The sequence below is a fragment of the Sitophilus oryzae genome, unplaced genomic scaffold, assembly GCF_002938485.1.
Source record: "Sitophilus oryzae breed Bouriz unplaced genomic scaffold, Soryzae_2.0 scaffold_1625_pilon_pilon, whole genome shotgun sequence".
Lineage (NCBI taxonomy): Eukaryota > Metazoa > Arthropoda > Insecta > Coleoptera > Curculionidae > Sitophilus > Sitophilus oryzae.
The window spans coordinates 2,002,499-2,026,725 of record NW_022146309.1 but is presented as its reverse complement, the minus strand read 5'-3'; the positions used below and the strand labels follow the sequence as shown (position 1 = coordinate 2,026,725).

At 33.4% G+C, this 24,227-nt stretch overlaps 1 protein-coding gene across 2 annotated transcripts in view; it reads left to right on the top strand.

Annotated features, from left to right (window-relative positions):
• Positions 1-8,993: 8,993 nt before the first annotated feature.
• Positions 8,994-24,227, top strand: part of LOC115880507 (protein artichoke) — a 140,955-nt gene continuing 125,721 nt past the window's right edge. For both annotated transcript variants that reach the window (XM_030897724.1, XM_030897723.1), the window contains exon 1: positions 8,994-9,078. The gene's annotated coding sequence lies outside the window, so the exon portion shown is untranslated. The remainder of the gene's footprint in view (positions 9,079-24,227) is intronic.

The window sequence follows — 24,227 nt, the reverse complement described above, 5'->3', positions numbered from 1 at the left end:
TCGTAGAATCTAAAAATAGAATAATATACAGGGAGTTCCATTTAAAAAAATACAACTATAATATTTTTTACACATTTGGGACACTCTGTATCTTGTAAAAATATTTTTAAATTGTAGCTCTAATATATATTTTTTTTATTTATCACTATAGTATAGTGATAAATGAGGTCTAAATTATAAGAAAATGCATTTTCTACGAAAACTTGAAGAGATGGGTAAATAATTGTATAATACAATTTGATAGACAATTACATTGTGCATCTGATTCACATAAAATATATAGGGTGTTCCATTTAAATGAAACAAGTTATTGCCGTTTAAAGCTAGTTATTATTTAATATAAATTTTTGGACACTCTGTATAAGGTAGTAAAATTTTTATTATTGCAACACAATATCTTATCAATAAATAATCTTCAGTAAATATTTAATATTAAAAACTTTGATACTCTGGGAGAAATAAAGCCTTAAAATTTTTACTGCAATTTCATAAAATTGAAAATATTTCAAAAACGGTAATGTTTAAGTGTGATAAACCTGAATCAAATTTACCTTTATTTCAAACGTAGAATCCAAAAATAGAATAATATACAGGGTGTTCCATTTAATAAAATACAACTATAATATTTTTTACTTATTTGGGACACTCTGTATCTTGTAAAAATATTTTAAAATTGTAGCTCTAATAGACCTTCAACGAACCCAAAACTTACAATTTGTAAAAATCTAATCGTTTAGCTACAATACTCCGTGTCGTATGTGGTGAACAACCCTGTATAAAATGCTAATGTTTATTATTTAATGTTTATTTTTGTGTCGTCTCTACTGAAGTAACGACTTGCTCTAGAAAGCTGCTTTTTTTACTAAAAGATAGCTAATTGGCTCTTCTAAAAACTGTCGTCGCCGGATTTTTTGTTGATTATTTCATCATTTAGTTAAAAAAAATTAAAATTTTTTTTTCCTGATGTGGCAGATGCGCCAGGGTTCAACTAGTATAGATATAAAATTTCAACAAAATCGGTCAGGCCGTTGTGGAGGAGTATGGTAACAAAGAATTTAAAAAAACCCTATATAAAAATAGAGGTTGATGGTAGAAGAGTGAAAATTTACTGTTGTATGTATTTTTAATGCCAAACAATAAAAAAATAAAAATAAAAAAAATGGGGTGGACCACCTTTATCACTTAGGGGTATAAAAAATAGATAACAACCTATTCTTAGACCTACTGAATCTATACTAATATATAAAATCCTTAAGTGACTGACTCAGTGATTAATCACGATCCTGCTCAAACCACTCAACGTAAGAAGCCCAATTTTGACATACAGGTTGATTCTAGGGTGTAGAGGTTCGATAAAAAGGGATTTTTCGACGCTTAAACACGTATATTTTATTTTTTTTTACATATTTTAAGATTTTTTAAAAATGTATACAGAGTGTTTCGAAAAATATGGTCATTGATATTGATTAATCACGATCCTGCTTAAAGCGCTTGACGTAAAAAGCTGATTTTTGGAAAATGGATTGACTTTAGGGTGTAGAGGTTCGATAAGAAGGGATTTTTCGAAACTCGAATTCTAAGAGGGTGAAACCACCCCTCAAATATTAGAATATTTTTTATTTAAAAACCGGTGAGTTTTTCGGAAAAACTCTTAAACACGTATATTTTATTTTGTTGTTTTACATATTTTAAGATTTTTAAAAATTTATACAGGGTGTTTCATAAAATATTGTTATGTTTTTCGTCGGTTCCGTGTGGATAGAAAGACACAATTTATTTAAACACTACTTATTTAACACTAATTAACAAAAACAATAACGATAAAAAAGACTTATAGAACTATTTACAAACGATTTATAACTAAGAATTTATTTTGAATTTTAGCGCGTCAACTGTATATTTATAACTGCCCTCTAGGCCACTGCCGCCGGCTTTGATACCCACAGGTAAAGAACTCTTGAATAGTCCATAGATCGTTAGGTGCGTAGGGAAGGTTTTCGAATGTTCTCGTATGTACTAGTCCATTCCAGTGGGACTCGATTCTTCTCGAACGAATGAATCATTACGGTGTCTATTCTTTAATGCGATGTTAAGGTCATCTGAGGGCGGGACATATAGTTAGGTTAGGTTATTTTATTTTAAGTCTATGGGTTAGGTCGAGTCCACACGGGTCTGCAACACTGCCCCCTTCGTAGGCACATGCTCGTCCCGAGATGTACACGGTGAATGAAGGTATTTGCAAAGCTGGCCCCTGGTACATTGCGAAGTCTGGTAGAAATAGCATCGAGTCCACACGCCAGCTTCGGAATGGCTAATCGTGCAATGTTGTTGTTTAGCAGGGCTTCTCTCAATTCAATCAGGGTCTTCCATAGATTGAGATAAGTCGGCTTACTCGGGGACCATTCCTTGGTGACCAGGTAGAAGATGTGTCTTGCTTGACCATGTGCCTTGTCGGTTAGCCTCAAGACGCTTCCAACCTCTGGATCCTGTCGGCGTAGTTCTCCAACACGCCCGAATTTCTCATTGAACGTCGCAGCGATTCCTCCGCGGACATCCGCAAATCTCGAGCCACACAATGAGCGAGCGAATAATCAGGAGGCACGGAAAAGAGGTCTCGTTGATCTTCTTTGGTTACACCATAGCGAGCCTTCTCACTGCTGTTGTATCGGGCCATGAAATCGTCAAAGGACATCTCCGAATCAGGGGGATCAAAGCTGCAGGTTCTCACGGTCCCAGCACGATCTTCTATTTCGCCTTGGTAGGGGCTCAAACGGTTGAAATGGACTACCCTCGGTTTTCCTTTTGGCAATTTTCTGATACGGTATACGACGTCATTAATTCTATCCATGACTTCGTATGGCCCTTCCCACGAGGATTGTAGCTTCGGAGATAACCCACGACGTCTCTGCGGGTTATATAGCCACACCAACTTCCCTGGTTGGTATCCTCCATGCTCAGCTTGAATGTCGTAGTGTTCCTTCATTCGGTCACTAGCACTTTGAATATTTAGGCGGACTCTCTGATGAATGTCGTCCATCCTTTGACGTAGTGTGTGGACATAATCTTCTCCGGCGACTTCTTCTCCCGGTCGGCAACCAAATTTCAGATCACAGGGTAGGCGCACTTCCCGTCCCATAACGATGCTGGCTGGAGTTTGCCCTGTAGATTCTTGGACGGATGAACGGTAGGCCAACAGGAACAGGTGAAGAAATTTGTCCCAGTCTCTTTGGTGGTCAGAGACTACTTTGGCCAGATAACGGTTGATAGTTCTGTTCATGCGTTCAACCATCCCATCGGATTGTGGATGTAGAGCAGTCGTCCTGGTCTTGCGGATGTTCAGGACTTCAGGATCTGAATGAAGCTCCATGGGAACACCAAACCTGCAGATCCATTCTTTAACAAGGGCATCAGCAATCGTGGACGCTTCTTGATTTGGCAACGCGTAGGCCTCGACCCATTTGCTGAAGTAATCCATTACTACCACAATGTATTTGTTGCCATCGTTCGTCTCCGGGAAAGGACCAGCCACGTCGATCGCTATTCGTTCGAAGGGACTGCCAACATTGTACTGGCGCATAGGGGCTTTACCACGCTTTTGTGGCCCATTGATGGCTGCGCAAATGTCACATTTCTTACACCAGGCCCTCGCATCTTCTTTGCAGTTCACCCAGTAGAACCGTTCACGCAGCTTGCCAAGTATCTTGGTAACACCAAGATGTCCACCGCTGGTTCCATTGTGAACTTCCTCCAAGACTTCTGGGATCCTCTTCTTTGGAATGACGATCTGCCTTCTCTCTTCTTGTCCCTCCGGTCTCTCGATCACACGACGAAGTAGTCCGTTATCTATTACCAAGGAATTCCACTGAGCCCAGTACGACTTTACGTTCGGCGAATATCTGCAAACTTCTTCCCACGTTGGTCTTTGGCCTGCGTTTTTTCCAGTTAATTACTAAACCTAATTCTGATTCACTGGTTTGGTCATTTGCAAGATCTTCGGGTTGCCAACTATCATTAACCACAGTTGTTCTTAGGAGTTTCACTTCTTTCTCTTCTGCTCGGGAACAATGCTTACAGTCCTTAGCGCAAGGTCTTCTGGAAAGTGCGTCGGCATTCCGATGGATTGCCCCAGCTCGATGTTCTTTGTCGAAGTCAAATTCTTGTAATCGTTCAATCCATCTAGCTACCTGCCCTTCAGGATTCTTAAACTGCAACAGCCATTTCAAAGCAGCAAGGTCTGTTCTTAACAAGAACTTTCTTCCATAGAGATACCTGTAGAAGTGTTCCACTGCTTTAACTACCGCTAGTAATTCCCGTCTGGTTACACAGTAGTTCCTTTCCGGTTTCGACAAGGTCTTACTAAAATAACCAATTACTTTTTCTTGACCATCCTGGATCTGAGACAGAACAGCGCCTAACGCAACATTGCTAGCGTCGGTATCCAATATAAAGTTTCCGTTGCCAAAAGGGTAGCTAAGTATGGGCGCACTAGTCAGGGCCTTCTTCAATTTTCGGAATGCCTCTTCAGAATCTGAGTCCCAAGAGAAACGCCTCTCGCCTTCGGTAAGTCTGGTCAATGGTTTTGCGATGGTGGCGAAACCCTGTACATAGCGGCGATAGTATGTGCATAGTCCCAAAAAGCTTCGTAGTTCATGTTTATCTTTAGGTATCGGCCACTCTTCCACTTCTTGGTCTTCTGTGGATCTACCGCAACTCCTTGGGAGGAGACTACATGGCCCAAGTAGTGTACCTTTTCTTGACACAGATGACATTTCTTGGGGCTAAGTTTCAAACCAGAACTCCCTAGTCGCTTGAAAACTTCTTCCAAATTCTTCAGATGATGGTCAAAGGATTTCCCCACCACTATGATGTCATCCAGGTACACTAAACAGGTAGTCCAGGATAGTCCCTTTAACACAGACTCCATTAGTCTCTCAAAGGTAGCTGGCGCGTTGCACAATCCAAAAGGCATGACGGTAAATTGCCACAGTCCGGAGCCCACCGAGAACGCTGTCTTCTCTCTATCTTTCGGCGCCATGTCGACTTGCCAATATCCACTTTTCAGATCTAACGTAGAGAATATCGTTAACCCCGCCAGCGTGTCTAGAGTATCGTCTATCCTCGGCAGGGGATAACTATCCTTCTTGGTAACATTATTGAGCTGCCGATAATCAACACAGAATCTGGTGGTACCGTCTTTCTTCTTTACTAGTACTACCGGCGATGTCCACGGGCTGTTAGATGGTTCGATGACATCTTCTTCTTTCATTTCTCGAAGGATTTTATCAGCTTCTTCACGTTTGGCGAGCGGAAGTCTTCTCGGATTTTGTTTGATTGGTCGAGCATCTCCTGTATCAATTTTATGTTGTACTAAATTGGTACGACCTCTCTGTCCTGCTTCTCCTTTATCAAACACATCTTGATACTTGATTATCAGGTTTCTCAATTTTCTACTATTTTCGGGAGATAATCCCTTAACGTTTACTAACTCCTTCACCATTTTGTCCGGAATTTTTGAAGTCGAAACTTTGGAGGCTTCCACGCTTCGAACGACTGAGGAGACCGAACAACAGTACCCTAAGAGGGTTCCCTTCTTCAAGGATACAGAATAATAATTCGTGTTCATTACTCTCACCGGTACAGTTTTCTTCGCTCGTAGCAGGGCTTTTCCAACAGCGATCCCTCGTCCTATTTCGCTGTCATGGTTCCTTGGCTCCAACAGAATAATACTCCCATTATTCATTTTACCTTCTAGGCAACCATCCAAAAATATCTCACAGCGCTCAGGGATCGAAACATCTTCTGCTACCACCACGCGAAGCGTCTCCTCACATTTTCGATGCAGAACCACTTCTTCTTCATTTATTTTCAAAATTCCTTGTTTGAGGTTTAGCTCAAAACCTTTAGTGGTCATGATGTCCATTCCGAGAATAAGTTCATCTTCGATATCTGCTACAGACACTGGATGTTCAAAACTGGTGCTCCCAATAACAAAATTAAGGTTTACTTCTCCATGGACAGCAGCGGAGCCCCCCGTAGCAGTACGTAGTCGCCATTGTGTTGTTTTAACCTTCTTCGATGTTTTAAGAATGTCCGGTCTGATGATAGTTTTCGTCGCACCTGTATCCAACAGCATGGTCCGAAACTCTCCATCAACAAAACCATCCACAAAAATGCTGTTGAATTTGTGTTGTAGCGAGGCGACTTGAGCAGTTTTCGTTGGGGCATGTTGGGTACAGGTCGACGTGTGCCCCTTCATTTCGACCCTTCGACGAATCGGTCCCTTCTTGCCCATGTACTGGTCCATTACCTTCCGAACAATCCCTTCCACGGATTTGTCGGAACATTCGTCGATGGCCCGTACTCTTCCTAAAGACCGAGAACTTTGTTTCGCGGCCTCAAATTCTAGGACACGTGCTAAAGCATCCACCAAGTGCGTTGGGTGGGCTAGGAGAAATGCTTATCTTGTCTCGTTGTACTGCCAACCGCTCCATAACATTCTCTGGCGTAGTAGGGTACGCAAGGCGAACGAGGCGGGCTACGTCGGCTTCAAACTCCTGCAGAGACTCATTTGACTTTTGAATGCGATTTTTTAGCTGGGAATGATAGACATATTCCAAATGAGCTTGGCCGTACCTCATTTCTAAATGTCGTACCAATTGCTGATAATCTCCCTGTTCCGATGGTGACAATGTCTGCAGGATATCAGTCGCATCTCCTCGCAGTGCGACAGTCAAAGCGGTAGCCTTTTCAGCGATTGTCCATCCGTTAGCTCTCGCAGCGGCCTCAAACTGGCAAAAATAATTGGCCCAAGCGGTTTTTCCGTCAAACTGTGGAGGCTGTGTAATAACTGACTTTGAGATATACTTATTTTCGACTAGTTTCGGTGTCTCCGATGTTTCTTGACATTTTGGTGAATTTGACTTCGCTATTTCTTCTTTTAAAATTTCGATTTTTCTGTTAACATCGTCCTCAATCTGTGCTATTTTGTCTTGTGTATCTATTATCTTTTCTTCTAATTCCCTGGAGTTTTCTGTTATCTTGTTGTATAAACTTTGTTCTAAATTCAATATTTTATTATTGAAGCTGGCCTGTATGTCTTTAGAATTTTCTGCGATCTTATCTTCTAAAATATTCATTTTATCATTTAAAGTTTCTTGCAAATCCTGGGAATTTTCCATAATTTTATTATTCAAACTATTCAAATTGTCGTTTAAATTGTCTTGCAAATTTTTTAATGACGAGTCAAGGTCACCTTCCAACTCAAAGCAAAATGTGTCAGGATCCTCACCTTCCTCCGCCAAAACGTCTCTCAGTCTAGCTTGCAAAATGCTTTTCTTTCCATCTGTCTCGCACTCTCTCTCTTCCAGTATACATTTTAATTCCGACACTTTCAAGTCTTTCAACAATTTTTTCGGAGCCATTGTCTGTCTTTTTATTTTCCTGGTCTATCACACACCCCACACCTGACACCGATTGTTTATTGTTTTTCGTCGGTTCCGTGTGGATAGAAAGTCACAATTTATTTAAACACTATTTATTTAACACTAATTAACAAAAACAATAACGATAAAAGACTTATAGAACTATTTACAAACGATTTATAACTAAGAATTTATTTTGAACTTTAGCGCGTCAACTGTACTGTTTATTTATAACTGCCCCCTGTAGGCCACAGCCGCCGGCTTTTATACCCACAGGTAAAGAACTATAGAATAATCCATAGATCGTTAGTCCATTCCAGTGGGACTCGATTCTTCTCGAACGAATGAATCATTACGGTGTCTATTCTTTAATGCGATGTTAAGGTCATCTGAGGGCGGGACATATAGTTAGGTTAGGTTATTTTATTTTAAGTCTATGGGTTAGGTCGAGTCCACACGGGTCTGCAACAATATCTATGACCATTGAGTAATCACGACTCTGCTTAAACTGCTTGACGTTTAAAGCTGATCTTTGGCAAACGGATTAACTGTGGGGTGTAGAGGTTCGTTAAGGAGGGGTTTCTCGAATCTCAAATTTCAAGAGGGTGAAAACGCCTCTGAAATATTACAATATTTGTTATTTAAAAAGCGGTTAGTCTTTCAGGAAAACGCTTGGACACGCATAATTTATTTTGTTTTTTTACATATTTTGAAATTTTTTAAAAAATCATACAGGGTGTTCCAAAAAGTTGGGTAATTGATTAACCACGATTCTGCTTAAACTGCTTGACGTAAAAAGCTTATTTTTGGCAAACGGATTTTTCGAAAGTCAAATGCCAACGAGATGAAACTACCCCTCAAATATAACCAAGTTATATAATAATATCGCCATATTGTTTTTTCTCATGCTGACATAAATGTGAGAAAATTTTATCCAGTTTGTATGTTAATGGAAATACTTGCTTTGCTTTATCATCACCGTTACAAATGATTAATTCGACGCGAACGAAGTCGCGGGTACACGCTAGTATACATATAAAATTTTATCAAAATCGGTTAAACCGGTTTGGAGGAGTGTGGTAACAAAAAATAAAAAACAATCCCTATTAAAAAATAGGGGTTGATGGTAGAAGGGTGATTTAGTAGTGTGTTGTATGTATTTTTCAATACCACACCATAAAAAAATAAAAATAAAAAAAATTCTCTAAAAAATAAAAAAAATTAGGGTGGATCGCGATTTATATTCATAAAAAAGTAGTACAGAAATGTGAGTAAGCGCATCTTTGTATCTCTTCTCATAAAAACGAGAAACCCCATAAAATACACAAAAGTGGGACACCCTGTACAAGTATTGTTAGCAGGACATACTGTACATTAAATACAATATATTGTAAAACCTGAAAGAATTGTAGTGGTAGGATTATCTTTGGTAAAACTTACACACATGCATAAGCATTGTTTAAATTGCTTCAACCACTCTTGAAAACGTTTTCATCGTCAATCCGACACACGAAAAATTATCGGAGTGTGAAGCTTCTCGAAATTTTCTACTTCTCCCTCTTCAGTTTTCAGTGATTTGTTGTGTATCGCGTTTCACGGATCTACATAGTAGTTTTCTTTTTTATACTTTCATTTGGTTTTATTCTAAAAACAATACGTAAGTGTTCCTTATTTATTTACATAAAATCTAATCAGGTTTTGAAAACTTTTTTCTTAATGTAATGATTGATTCCTTCAAATATATTGCATTGATATTATTTTTTTATTAATTTTTGTTTATATACACCCAGATGCAAAAAAAACGCAATGGAAAAAATTTTCCTCAAAATTAAAGTGTATTTTTTTGATTTTTAGCCCCATTTTCATGTATTTTTAGCATACTGTATATAAATATATCAACCTTAATTCGTATACTAACTTTTTTATAAACTTTAGTATTTGGCTTATTATACAGGGTTGTTCACCACATACGACACGGAGTATTGTAGCTAAACGATGAGATCTTTACAAATTGTAAGTTTTGGGTTCGATGAAGGACTATTAGAGGTACAATTTAAAAATAATTTTACATGAGACAGAATGTCCCAAATAAGTAAAAAATATCTAAGTTGTATTTTTTTAAATGGAACACCCTGTATATTATTACATTTTTAGTTTCTACGATTAAAATAAAGGTAAATTTGATTAAGGTTTATGATACTTAAACCTTACCGTTTTTGAAATATTTTCAATTTTGTGAAAATGCAGTAAAAATTTTAAGGCTTCATTTCTCCAAGGGTATCAAAGTTTTTAATACTAAATATTTACTGAAGTTTATTTATTGATCAGTTATTGTGTTGCAATAATAAAAATAATACTACCTTATACAGAGTGTCTAAAAATTTATTTTAAATAATTATTAGCTTCAAACGGCAATAACTTGTTTAATTTAAATAGAACGCACTGTATATTTTAGGAGAATCAGATGCACAATTTAATTGTCTATCAAATTGTTTTATACCATTTTTTACCTATCCCTTCAAGTTTTCGTAGAAAATGCATTTTCTTATAATTTAGACCTCATTTATTATATCAATATACCCGTGGAATATTGACATTTGAGATTGTTTTTAAAGATGTACCAAATTTTTAAAGAGTACAGATACTAATATTGTCGATATAATTCGTTTATTTCATTAACAAAATTAAAAAAAAACTGTTTAAATATTTGTTAAAGAGGACCAATTAATATATATGATTCCAATATTCAAACTACATGAACTGACTGTTTGCGTTGATTAATAATAATTACTCCAAATACTAAAAACCTAAATTTTGTATGGGTATTAGACAGTGTGATAAAAAGTAACACCTTAAAAATTATATTTCATTTTTTAATAAATGCTTATTTATAACAACAGAGACTTTAATTGTGATAACTTATTATTATATTGATTTCTGACTCAAATGCACATTTATTTAGAATAATTTATTAACGAACACAATTAAGTATGTAATTAATTAGTATATGGGCGGAAATAATGGTGTTATTTTTAATTAATGGTATACTCTTTTATAAAGATTTAAATAGTTTTCTTTTTGCATACAAATGGGCTAGTAATATTATCGTTTTGCTAAAGACGATAATATTACTGGCCTGTACATTTTGTACATTTGTTGCTTTAAAAACAATCTCAATGTCAACATTCCATGGGTATATCGATAAATGAGGTCTAAATTATAAGAAAATGCATTTTCTACGAAAACTTGTAGGGATAGGTAAAGAATGGTATAATACAATTTGATAGACAATTAAATTGTGCATCTGATTCTCCTAAAATATACAGGGCATTCCATTTAAATTAAAGAAGTTATTGGCGTTTAAAGCTAGAAATTATTTAAAATAAATTTTTAGACACTGTGTATAAGGTAGTATTATTTTTATTATTGCAACACAATAACTGATCAATAAATAAACTTCAGTAAATATTTAGTATTAATAACTTTGATACCCTTGGAGAAATGAAGCCTTAAAATTTTTACTGCAATTTCACAAAATTGAAAATATTTCAAAAACGGTAAGGTTTAAGTATAATAACCCTTAATCAAATTTACCTTTATTTTAATCGTAGAAACTAAAAATGTAATAATATACAGGGTGTTCTATTTAAAAAAATACAACTTTGATATTTTTTACTTATTTGGGATACTCTGTATCTTGTAAAATTATTTTTAAATTGTACCTCTAATAGTCCTACATCGAACCCAAAACTTGAAATTTGTAAAAATATAATCGTTTAGCTACAATACTCTGTGTCGTATGTGGTGAACAACCCTGTATAGAGATAATCGTAATAAGGGTCGTTTTTTACCCCAACTTTAGGTGACTTTGGTAACTATTGTCGTATATTGACGCCGCATAACGTAACGATACAGTATACAGTATTGATTTAATCAACATTAATAACAATAACAGAACTAACGATTTTAAAGACAATACAACTGTAATAACTAAGTACACAAACAGAAAAACTTGTAAAAAATATGCTAATACATTTTGTACTACTTCCCCTGACTATTATTACTGCCTGTAGACGTCGGTTCATACTGCCAAGCGCTACAAATTATTGTGTTATGTTTTTCCATTCCTCTCCACTGACCAAGTGAAGTTCATTTAATGAAGCTGGTGCCACTCCGCAACCCCTAATCCTCCTGGCAAACATGTCCCAAACGTGTTCTATAGTGTTCAGATCTATCGAACATGCTAGCCAGTTCTCTTAGTACTGTAAAGTTCATAATACTCACGAAAGCCACCTCGTCATATTGAAAAATATCATTAAAATAATTAATTATAATTGAAAAATTACAAATTGTTGGTGGCAAGTTCATTTTGATCTTAAAAATTAATCAATGCGTAGGTACCTACTGAGCCAAAAAAACTAAAAATTTAACAATAATGTTGCTAACGAAATTCTTGCACAGATGTTTTAAAGTTAAGGTAAAAAACGACAACTTCGAATAACTCTGTATAAAAATACTAATGTTTATAAAAATCTGAGTTTACGAATCTTAAAGGTATTTTTTGCATCTGAGTGTAAATATTTTAATAAATTAAGTAAAAATTAATTTTATACAAGACTAAAATATAATTATTATTAATAACTGTAAAGACAATATATCCAAGTGTTTTTATACATTTATAAAATTTATTCAGTTTTTTCCTTGTAAAAAACTGTTTCGGAAACTTTTTTTTAATAACATTATGATAAATATTGATAAATCATTATGTATTCATTATGTATTCAAGTTGTGTTGAGGTTTTCGTTAATTTTATTTATTATAATATTATTATTTATAATTATTATTACAAATTTGAATTAAATACCGAGAAAAAATTATTATTAATCTCTTTATTAATATTAAAATGTTAGTCTCAACTTATATCATAGGTAATTACAGCACAGTCAAGACATAATCTTGAACTTCAAATTCATATAAAATATATTTTGAAATAAACCGTTGGCAAATGCAACGAAGTTCGAAAACGGTGAACAGTTTTCAAGATATCTGCGTTTAAAGATTTTCGATTTTAGTATTAGCACAGAATATCTAGCTACGCAACAGAAAAATACTCGAAATGAAAGAGCTAAAATTGCACAAATAGAATACTAGATGGCGCGACAATATCATAATCAGAATATAATTAGAAATTTTGAACTTTCGGTTTTGGATCGACGGCTCGTCGACGGCCTTATAGCTCTGCTAAATATGCAAAGTTGCCAGATTCAAAAAGACTTGAATTGGTATCCCATTCCATTCTTCTTTTCCTGTCAGATACACTTATATTAATTATTCCTTTGGCTATTAAAATAGTTTTAAGTATATTATTACAAAACATATACATTTTTAATATACACTACCTTATAATGTTAACTAAGAAAATACCTTTAATTACCTTTAAAATTAATAATATACAGGGCGATTGATAGTGATATTTATTAATGCTGGAACGTTAGTAATGAAATATAAGTTTAATAATAATGGAAATAATTTATTAAAATGCAGTCATGCAGTAACTGACTAAAAAATACTATAATAACAAATTTCTTCCGTTTGCCACGTTATTTATATAGACCTAGGTAGATTTTAAAAAGTGACACAGGTACAATTAATAATATATTAGTTCGGCATAAAAGTTGCTGTCACGACATCGAACAATAAATTAAAATTCGTAAAATAAATTAAAATTATTAATTAAACAAATCTTTATAAAGAAACGCAAGTATACCAAATTTGGGCCCAATCGAACTCCAGGAAATGATATCATAATAGTGTACTATATTATGGTATCACTCGATATGCTTTAAGGTACCATAATATTGCAATGTCACCGAAGATCCGTAGTATAAAAAATTTAAGAACAATCGAACGCCATGAAATGGTATCGTAATATGGTACTATATTAAGGCACCACTTTATATACATCATAGTACCATCATATTACAATGTCACCGAAAATACGTAGTATCCCAAGTTTAAGCCCAATCGAACGCCATGTACGTAATATAGTACTATATTATGGTACCAGTTGATATGCTTCATGGTACCATAATAATGCAATGTCATAAAAAATACGCAAGTATATATCAAATATGAGCTCAATCGAACGCCAGGAAATGGTATTGAAATATGGTACTCTATTAAGGTACCACTTTATATGCATTATAGTACCATCATATTACAATGTAACCGAAGATACGTAGTATAAAAAGTTTAAGCCCCATCGAACGCCAGGAAATGGTATCATAATATGGTACTATATTATGGTACCTCTTATTATGCTCCATGGTACCATAATATTACAATATCACCGAAAATACGTAGTATACCAAGTTTAAGCCCTATTGCCGCCATATACCTAATATTGCTATGTCATCAAATATGGTACTATAGAAGGTACCACTTTATATGCTTCATGGTACCATAATATTACAGTGTCACTGAAGATATAGTATACCAAGTTTAAGCCCAATCGAACGCCATGTATCGTAATATAGTACTATATTATGGTATCACTTGGATATGCTTCTGAAAAAAACGGCGTCCAGTTGGCTGGAAAAGGACGATCGATGACATTTCCCATATAAATTTACATATAAAATGACAGCGATATTCATTTCATAGCTATCGCGAACGCCGTTTTTTCCCGATTTTACGATATGAACTTGGTATGAATACAATCGAACGTCAGGAAGTGGTAGAACTATAATAATAGTAGAACAATACTTATTATATTGTCGCCGAATTACAATGAAAATTCAGGATTCAATTATACAATCAAACGTCAGGAAGTGATTGTAATTTAGCTCATAAGATTTAATTCCAACTAACATGGCAAACTGAAAAAAACAGCTCTGATCTATTTTAATATGTTTAAATGATGTAGCAAATTTGAAGGTAAGCTTTATCAGGAAGTATTACGATATGAATTACACAATGGCAACACTGCACAAAATTCTTTTAAATTTTGTTTGTAGAAAACCAAACCAAACCACATCAAAATATCTGATTTGGAGACAGGCTTTTAAAGCCTGTCTCCTTTTGCTACCTACAATTTTATACATGTAACGAGGCTTCTGTTGCGTAGCTAGATATTCTGTGGTATTAGTGAAATGATAAAATGTATAGAAATTTTAAATCAATTAATCTCCTGATTTCGCTAATAATGCGGGGCACTTATACTTTTCGTTTGTTTTCGTATAGCGCGAATTGGGAACAAAATAACATAAAGCTGCGATTAGTCTTAATTGATAGTTTTAAGGTTCCTGTTGAACATACTAAGAGTCCCCATGCCTCCCATAAGGGGAACATTGTCAAAATGGCGCTGCCATCTTGGATTTTTGGCATTTTTTCCTAAATATGCCATTTATTTAAAAACTTTTAATTTTTAAAGAAAATATGTTGGAAGATAAATGAAAGACCGATAAAATTTCTATAATTAGAGGTACCGTCAAGGTTCCTAGGTACCACCGTTACCAAGATAGGTACCAAGAAGGAGCACCAACATAACAATTTTTGGCGAATTTTCCTTTTTAACCTGAAATAAGTAAATATTTTGCTTTTATAAAAAGGCTAGTGACAAGATGAAAAATTTTGGACAGTAGCTGTAAAAATTTTTGGTCAGTACTTTGGGCAGTACTGCAAGTATACTGTCGGGTGACTTACATATTATTTCTGAGCAGTCGATTAGATAGTAGATAGCTGTGAAGTTTCTACCCTTTTTCTACTTAGGCAATACTTGTGCAGGACTTTGATGGTACTTAGGCAGACTAGGGCCGGAATTTGTGTACTAGGTAGTGCTTGGGTGGTACAAGGCAGTACTGCAAGTAGTGTCGTCGAGCGGTGTACTTTTGACTAGTTATATTGTGTCGTGCAAATTTGTATTTATTAGCACGCCGTGTTTCGAATGAAGCATGCAAAATATTCCATTTTCGGAAAATCTTCCTGAAATGTACTACACATAGGTACAATCTAAAAGACGCCGGCTCTTCAAAAAGCTTAAAATCCATTCTCTTTATTCACGCTGCATGTGGTTGCGACACAGTTAGTGGTTTATACGATATCGCAAAAATTAAAGTTCTTCAACTTCTAGAGAAGAATCCAGAGCTAAGAAATGCTGTTTCTATATTTTACCATGCAAATGCTGCTAAGGATGATGTCTTGAAAGCTGGCGAGCGCTTTTTAGTATCTCTTTATAGAGAAACTTCAATAATTTCACTAGATGAATTAAGATTTAAAAAATACAATGGCTATAACCACCAGACAAAATCTTAGCACAAACTTTTCAATTTCGCTGCTGTTCCTCCCACCACAGATGCCGCAAAATTCCATATCTTTAGAATTTATAACCAAGTACAAGAATGGTTAGGCTACTCTCCTGATCCATTAGAGTGGGGATGGAATGATGCAAATAATGAGCTTCATCCCATTTTAATGGAGCAGGAAGTAGCTCCCGAATTTATTTTAAAGATGATTTTTTGTGACTGCAAAACATCATACACAAAGCAATGCAGCTGTAAAAAATCTAGCATTTTTTGCTCAAATTTATGCGGATTTTGCCAAGGAAACTCTTGCGATAATGTCCCCGAATTAAATCCGATGAATGATATCGAGCTTGAGGAAGAAATGTAGATACCTTAGTTTTTAGTTATATTTTTTGTATGTATAGCGACAAAATAAACGTGTTAACTGGTGTTCTTCAGAAGTACCCAGGCTTTTGACGTTTTCTTTCCTCGGCTATTTCAATCGGGATAGATTCGCTGTTCCTATATACGAGTGTATGATCAAAAACTAATTAGCTTCGAATTTATTATTAGTTTTCATGCAAAATCGAGAGATCAACTGTAGGCAGTAGTTATATATAGTAGTGGGAACTATCGAATGAATACTATCGAAACATTCGATAGTTGCAATTCATTCGAATAATTCGATAGTTAGTAAGAAAACATTCGTTGAAAACTATTCGAATAAAAATTATCGAATAGATCCGTCATCTGCCTTGAAATATTGTATTCTAGTAATTCGGCAGCAAAAACCATTCATTTATAAAATTCATTCATTTATTCGTCAGGATCGATTATAATAAAATATTAACTGAATTTTAGTTGTCGCCCGGCGACGTAGGTTTCATTCCGAGAAGCCCGACAGCGGTCGGTGGCAATGCTATGAAAGAAGCCGGCATCTTTGATTTTTTGCGGAGTCAGATATAGATAAGGACACATTATTTTTTTTTATTGAGGTGCTAGTATTTACACAGAAAATACATTATGAAGGGCGCTGTTGCCATATTTTGGTATTAGTTGATATTAGCAAAGAATATTATTGTTTGGCTTTAGTTAGTTAGGGTTAGTATGTCTATATATTCTGCATTTTTTTAATTAATATTCTGTTGTTACACTGCAATAATACTTGTTATTTAGGATGTAGGAAAAGTTAGTAATGTTTTTAAGCAGTTTAGTAATGTTTTAAAGACTGGTTTAATAAATAATAATAACAGTAATAATTTGTTATACCTATTAACAACAAAATTTAAAATCATTTAATATAAATATTTTTTTTAAGTAGGTAGTAGCAAAATATAAACAACAAATTAGATGTCAGAATTATTTATATTAGATCCTATTTAAAAATAATCTAGTCTCTAAATTTTTTGTGTGTGGCAACGTTGGTTTATTAAATAATAATAATTACAGAACTAATTTGTTATATTAACAACAAATTTTAAAATCATGAAATATAAACATTTATTAATTTTCTAAGCATGCAGTGTAATGGAAGGAAAAAAATAGAAATCAAAATTATTTATATTAGGTGCTTTATATTACTATTTAAAAATTATATTTACTTTTACTGGCATTTACTTTAAAAAATAAATGAAATATTTCTTCGCAAAAAACTACATGTAAGAGAATTAGCATAAACAAAATACAAACATCATTAACTTTTTTTTTTAAATTGGCACGTGTAAAACTTTCATTTTAATTTTCTCACCCCATAGTTTGAGTTCGATAATCATTTACTTAATCACATTACTTAAATATGATTAAGTTCAACTAATTCATATTATTAAAACATCTAAAATACAAATATGTATTTTTAAAATTAATTGTAAGTTCATCTCATCTCTCTTAAAAATTGCTACTTCTCAAAATTTTCCATTAAAAAATAGACCATATACCATATAAAATTAAATAATTGAAAGATCGGACTACGGAAAACCACACAAATTTTCGGAAAAATTTTGACCACCTGCACATGCACAAAATCGTCAATAAATAAAATTAAAAAATAACTACTATTTTAGTATTTTAACTATTTTAATAAACGCAAAAATAGCACAGTATTTATACGGCGAAGTTATAAAAATTTGGAAGAACTAATAATGCACTGACGCATACAAAATCAAACGAATACTAAATTTCATTTATCAAAAGCATTCGATAGTCGTGGCTCAACGATAACCATTTAGTCGCACGACGAGGTTGTCACATATGCTTTAGTATACAAATGAATGAATGATTTTATTCGAATAAAACCATTCGATAGTTGAAATCATTCATTAATTAACCATTCGATAGTCTAATTCATTCGATAGTTCCCATCGCTAGTTATATACACCACATTTTGGGCAGTACTAGGCAGCACTGCAAATATTGTTAGGCAGTTTAGATATTTTTGACCAACTATAATTTGTGAATAACTATTTACTCTTCGGAGTAATAATATACACTGTAGAATTGTAGAATGTTTAGGCGGGGAGTTAATCACCGCGACCTTACAGATCTATTGTGTGTTCCCCTTTCTTGAGTTATAACTTTATTGTTAATCTAAGGTTATAACGAGTTATAACTCATCATACAGTCTCAGGGCTTTAACAAATGCCAGTATCTGAGACTGCTCCACAGAGGCCAGCTCTTTATCCTCGACATCAGTAATATACATTAGATCATATGGATATTGTGTACTCGCCAGTTGTTGGGTGGTACTTGGTCAGTGCTAGATAGTACTGCAAGTACTATCGGACGGTGCATATATTTTTGACTAAATGTTTACCTCTCGAGCAAAACGGAAAATTATTCAAGTTATTTTAGTTTAATTTTTTTTTAAATTTGAAGTAAATCGATATGTCAATGGTACTTCAAGACATATATCTTGATAAGGGTAGTACTTAGGAAGGTCAGATGTATCTCTGTTTATAGTATTTTTATCGGTATTAAAATTTACCTCTTCATAATTTTTCTAAAAATAAGTAGTTTTTGAGTAAAGACCAGATTAAGAAAAAAATGTCAGTAATCCAAGATGGCGGCGTCATTTTGACAGTGTTCCCCTAGTGGGAGATATGGGGACTTTTATAGTATGTTCAATCGGACTATAAAAGCTAGCAATTAGTAGTGGTTGTGATGGTGTATCTATCGAATGAATACTATCGAAACATTCGATAGTTGCAATTCATTCGAATAATTCGATAGCTAGTAAAAAAACATTCGTTGAAAACTATTCGAATAAAAATTATCGAATAGATGCGTCATCTGCCTTGAAATATTGTATTCTAGTAATTCGGCAGCAAAAACCATTCATTTATAAAATTCATTCATTTATGAAATTCATTTATTCGTCAGGATCGATTATAATAAAATATTAACTGGATTTTAGTTGTCGCCCGGCGACATAGGTTTCTTTCCGAGAAACCCGACAGCGGTCGGTGGCAATGCTAGAAAGAAGCCGGCATCTTTGATTTTTTGCGGAGTCATATAAAGATAAGGACACATTTTTTTATTATTGAGGAGCTAGTATTTACACAGAAAATACATTATGAAGGGCGCTGTTGCCATATATTGGTATTAGTTGATATTAGCAAAGAATATTATTGTTTGGCTTTAGTTAGTTAGGGATAGTATGTCTATGTATTTTGCATTTTTTTTTATTAATATTCTGTTGTTAGGTTAGGTTAGGTTAGGTTAAATAATAAAATATTTTGGATGTAGGAAAATGATTATTGATGTTTTTAAACAAAGACTGGTTTAATAAAAATAATAATAACAGTAATAATTTGTTATACCTATTAACAACAAAATTTAAAATAATTTAATATAAACATTTTTTTTACGTAGTAGCAAAATATAAACAACAAATTAGATGTCAAAATTATTTATATTAGATCCTATTTAAAAATAATATAGTCTCTAAATTTTTTGTGTGTGGCAACGTTGGTTTATTAAATAATAATAATTACAGAACTAATTTGTTATATTAACAACAAACTTTAAAATCATGAAATATAAACATTTATTAATTTTCTAAGCATGCAGTGTAATGGAAGGAAAATATAAATGAAAAATTAGAAATGAAAATTATTTATATTAGGTACTTTATATTATTATTTAAAAATAATATTTACTTTTACTGGCATTTACTTTAAAAAAAAATGAAATATTTCTTCGCAAAAAACTACATGTAAGAGAATTAGCATAAACAAAATACAAACATCGTTAACTTTTTTTTAAATTGGCACGGGTAAAACTTCAAGTTCATCTCATTTCTCTTAAAGATTGCTACTTCTCAAAATTGCTCATTAAAAAATAGACCATATATACCATATAAAATAAAATAATTGAAAGATCGGGCTACGGAAAATCACACCAATTTTCGGAAAAATGTTGACACATGCACACGCACACAATCGTCAATTAAAAAAACTACTATTTTAGTATTTTAAATATTTTAATAAACGCAAAAATAGCACAGTATTTATAAGGCGAAGTTATAAAAATTTGGAAGAACTAATAATGCACTGACGCACACAAAAATCAAACGAATACTAAATTTCATTTATCAAAAGCATTCGATAGTCGTGGCTCAACGATAACTATTTAGTCGCACGGCGAGGTTGTCACATATGCTTTAGTATACAAATGAATGAATGATTTTATTCGAATAAAACCATTCGATAGTTGAAATCATTCATTCAGTAACCATTCGATAGTCTAATTCATTCGATAGTTCCCATCGCTACTATCAATTAAGGACTAGTCCCAGCTTTATGTTATTTTGTTCCCAATAAAATCGTAAGTGCCCCGAACTATAATGCTAAAATCGATGCAACGGAACCTTTAAACGCAAATATCTTCAAAACCGTTCACCGTTTCGAACTAAACGAAGAGAACCTTTTTTACGGAAGTAAGTTCTAGCTTTAATTTTCATTTATTGAAATTATCGTATCTATAAAGATAAAAGAAGTATCACCAATAGTACCCTCTACCTTAATGGAAAGTACCCTTTCAGGGCTGTTACATACAGAATTTTACACTATCGCCATTCGCTTTGGCACTAAAATGTGTATCAAATTTCAAGATACACGGTTTACCAATGTTCTTAAAAATTAACTAAATATATTATTTTTATTTAACCTTTCGAGGGCTGTAACTTCTTCGGGGAGCATTTTAGTAGATATGTTCATAGATACTTTTTGTTTTATTTTTATCTGTACCTACTTTTGTCTGTATGTGTACAAGCAAGCTTTTAACATTCTAAAATATAAGGTCTGAGAATAATAATAGCCAAATGCAGCACTTTATAATGTTTTTTTTTAATCTTCTGATCATTCTTTTTTATATGCTATAGAATACATTTGTTGGTCTGATGATGTGGCAATTTAACTCCTGATCTCGTTGTTTTTGCAAATAAATACATACACTAAATAAATCCGTGAATTTGTGGACTATTTCCTACCTGTTATATTTATTTTAACATTAATTAAAATTTAAATGTGAAATGTTGATTTCTATATACTTTTGTATGAAATAGGTATTGTTGTATTGTTATATCATTACATATTTATAGAAATTGATTCAGTTATTTGAGGTTTGACAATAATAATACTCGAGTTCTTCTATTATATTCGAATCTTAACTATTATATAAAAATACTACTATCATAACGGGGACATATATTTCATGCTCGTGAGGATTACTTAACAGCGGAACAGATGACGATAATCCGGGTCTTAGAAAGGTGATTTTTTCGAAGCATAACATTATGCACTTTTGAAAAGTTTCAATCTTCAGTATAAAAACCGTACCATTGCTATCTCAAAAGCTATGGGAAATACGAGGATGGTTAAATTATGGAAAAGTTGTGCATTAATGTGCTTCATTAATGCTTTGTCGGGTAGTACTTAGTAAGTATTAATTGATCTCTATGTGTGCTTTATGTGTTACACTAATAGTTTTGTTAATACTTTATATCTTTTATATTTTTTTTTGTATTTTTCATTGTTCTTTTTGTTATTATATTTATACATTTGATATATTAATTTAAGATAAGGTAGTAGAAATTGATATTATTTGTTAGGTTATACTGTAATGGTACTCGGTTAACGAAGCAGTTATTTACTGAACTTCGCCGAGGATTATTAAAATAAAGACATATTATTATTATTATTATTATCTACTTAGCCATTATGGCATTCACACTTCCTTTGAAGGGAACATTCACTCATCCCAGATATTAGATATCAGAGGGATTGAGCTCGGTGGGAACACTTTCTATGGTATTGGGTTCTTGAGGTTTATGTGGGTTACCTAAATACTTCCTAGTTGTTCGCGCGGTCGCCAGCAAGGTTGCTTTTTGCATACTTTTATATAAATTGAGCGTTGAGCCCCAACTCACTAATATTCTTCTTTAGTTGTTTTGGGATAAGGCCCGTTGTTGATACAATTGTCGGGATCGTTTTTATGGTCTCTATTTTCCATTGTTTTTTAATTTGTTCCTGGAGATCTCGGTATTTGGCAATCTTTTCACAATGCTTGCTACCCAAATTGTTGTTGTTAGGAATGGCCACGTCGAGGATGATTACATTTTTCTTAGCCTTATCGATTAATAGGATGTCCGGTCTATTATGATTTACTGTATGATCTGTAAGGATGGTTCTATCCCAATACATTTTATAGTTTTTGTTTTCTAAAATTGTTTCTGGAACATATTTATAATACGGGAGTTTTTCCGCTTGCTGTAGTTGGTATTTGATAGCTAGTTCCTGGTGTAATATTTTCGTTACAGAATCGTGTCTCGCTTTATATTCGGTTGCAGAAAACATCTGACATCCGCCTATGATATGTTCATAGATAAAAGAAAATAATCTTCTATTAAGATAGATATGAAACATAATAGTAAAATTTTGGGTCAAAGCGCCCCTCCGTGTTCTTAGTGGAGACTACGTTTAACCCAGCGCCTTCGCCTTTTCTGCTGTAAATATTTTTTATGTTTATATTTGATTTCAAAGGATTTAGTTTTAAAGTTACACTGATATATTAGTATATCAGAGTAACTTTAATAAAACATAAGAATATATATATATATATATATATATATATATATATATATATATATATATATATATATATATATATATATATATATATATATATATATATATATATATATATATATATATATATATATATATATATATATATATATATATATATATATATTTTACAGTTTATTAAATATAAATTTTGACTACAAGGTAGAAAGTAAATCACAATATTTGACAAAACTTATAAGTATATCATTTTTACAGTTAATAAATAATAAAACTATTTCTGACTATGATATTTAAAGTTTAGATAGATAGAATATTAAAAAACATACCGATATTTGCAGACGCAGGTCCAAATTCAATAAAAACCAAAATTTTTCCTGCGAAAATCGGGCTTTTTTCACAGAAAAGGTATTTTTTGATTTATCAACAATCATTGTCAAGTTGACAATATACAGGGTTTTTTCCAATTAGTCTACAAAATTGTGGTGTGATTCCTCATGTCTTCTTAAAACAATTTTTATATAACCATTAGGTCTAAAGTACTTCCTTTCTGATCTACAGGGTGTTAAAAATTAAAAAAAAATTGATATTTTGCTTAACATAAATGGTACACTACTGATTTTTTAAAGAAAATATATTTTTTTCTTGACTGGCCATCCTTTTTCAACAAAATTGATCTTTTGAGTTTTTCTTATTCATCAAACGGTTGCCGAGAAAAAAATAAATATACTTATTAAGAGCCCGCCTTAAGCCGTTTTCTAACGATTTTTTATTTTTTAGATTAATTAGGAAACACCCTGTATATGCATATCATAGGCAACCAAATAAACTAGTAACCTCTAAAAATTATTTTTCCTACAACTAGCGACGTACCGTGTTTTTAGTCAGTACTAAATTATATTATCAAAATTTCACCATATAAGTTTCCAGGCAATGGATATGTTGTATGGTTTCCGCTGTTTGGCATCCGTATCGGCATTTGTCATTTTCGATTTTCGTATCTTTCACAATATACTTTAGGTAGTTTCTGCTTGCGATTACCTGGTCCTGAATAGCCATTACGAAGCCCTCGGTTTCAGGAAACAACTGTCCCGATACTAACCAATAGTTCGACGCCAAAGTATCGACATTATCTTGATCATCATCATTGATGTGCCTCCCATGCAAGGGCTTAGTTTGCATGCAAGGGCGTTAGTTTGATGGTGCGTTTGAATTTCATGTTGGTTCAACAGGAGGGGAGTTGAGTCGTCTGCCGCGCATATTACTTTATGCAAAGTTGAAGTTAATGCTTTTCTGTGAAAGTAAGCTCGAAGATTCGTTATTTGTTGATCCAATTGTTTGCATATATCTACTAATGTTCGTCCCCCTTGTGATCGTGGCAAACTTACTCGTTCAACTGCGCTTTTAGGATGATGTTTTTGTGCTTTTGTGAGTGTAGTTCTGAT